Raw genomic sequence first — 913 nt, 5'->3', positions numbered from 1 at the left:
GTAACTGTATAAAATTTGAACAAAATTTTCTTATTCATTTATAATTTATTGAATTTTTTCATTTGTTTTGATTTTTAAAATGTAAAATCGCATTTTGTAGTACGATAAGAAAATAAGATTATAAATTAAATCAAATTTATATTAATAAAATTCTAATAAATATTCATGTGAAAGTTTATTTAGACCCACGTATCCGTTAAAAAATTTTATTTTTTTAACTAAAACTTTATTTATTTAAAACTGCAGTTAAATATCGCGCTGCGTGAGCGATTAAATGCCAAATAATTCGTTATTTTGTTTTTTTTGTGTTGGTTTCAGGGCGTATTTATACAATAAAATTTTTTTATTGAATAATGTTGATTTTTTGTTGATTTTTTGGTTGATACTGTTAGATGAAATTCTACAGACAAAATATGTTTAATAAAAAAATTTTATCCGGATACGTTTTCAACACTTTTTGGTATTTGCAAAAATACATGTTAACATAATAAAATTTGATTAAACGTTTTATGTAAATTTTTGTGTATAGCAATTAGATTCATTCTTCTTATGCATTAATTTTCTTTGTAATATGTCGCGCTCTCTTTTGCTTAATGCAAGTTGTTAGGTTTCCATTCCGTTGCTTTTAAAAATGCTATCTTCTTGATATTCACGCAAAGGGGGGCATTAAGCGTACGTTAAAAGCGCGGAATCTTATTAATTAATTGCACGTTCTTTTGTCCGTGATATCATGAATTGCGTAATAATATTTTTATTAAAATACCAACATCATGACTAACAGTACGCTGCTTTTGATCTGCGCCTAGCAATTTTGTTTGTCCGGAACATTATTAATTATTCTTAATGCTCTTTACATGCCAATAATGTTATTTTGACATAAAAAAAACAAAATTGCTGCTGTCATAAATTTACA

At 25.6% G+C, this 913-nt stretch overlaps 1 protein-coding gene across 5 annotated transcripts in view; it reads right to left on the bottom strand.

Annotated features, from left to right (window-relative positions):
• LOC108690411 (liprin-beta-2) overlaps positions 1–913 on the bottom strand; it is a 154,708-nt gene that overhangs the window by 23,209 nt on the left and 130,586 nt on the right. The gene's annotated exons all lie outside the window — the stretch shown is intronic.

The sequence above is a fragment of the Atta colombica genome, unplaced genomic scaffold, assembly GCF_001594045.1.
Source record: "Atta colombica isolate Treedump-2 unplaced genomic scaffold, Acol1.0 scaffold32, whole genome shotgun sequence".
Classification (NCBI taxonomy): Eukaryota; Metazoa; Arthropoda; class Insecta; order Hymenoptera; family Formicidae; genus Atta; species Atta colombica.
Note: the sequence above shows the minus strand (reverse complement) of the source record. Positions and strands in the feature narration are given on the sequence as shown.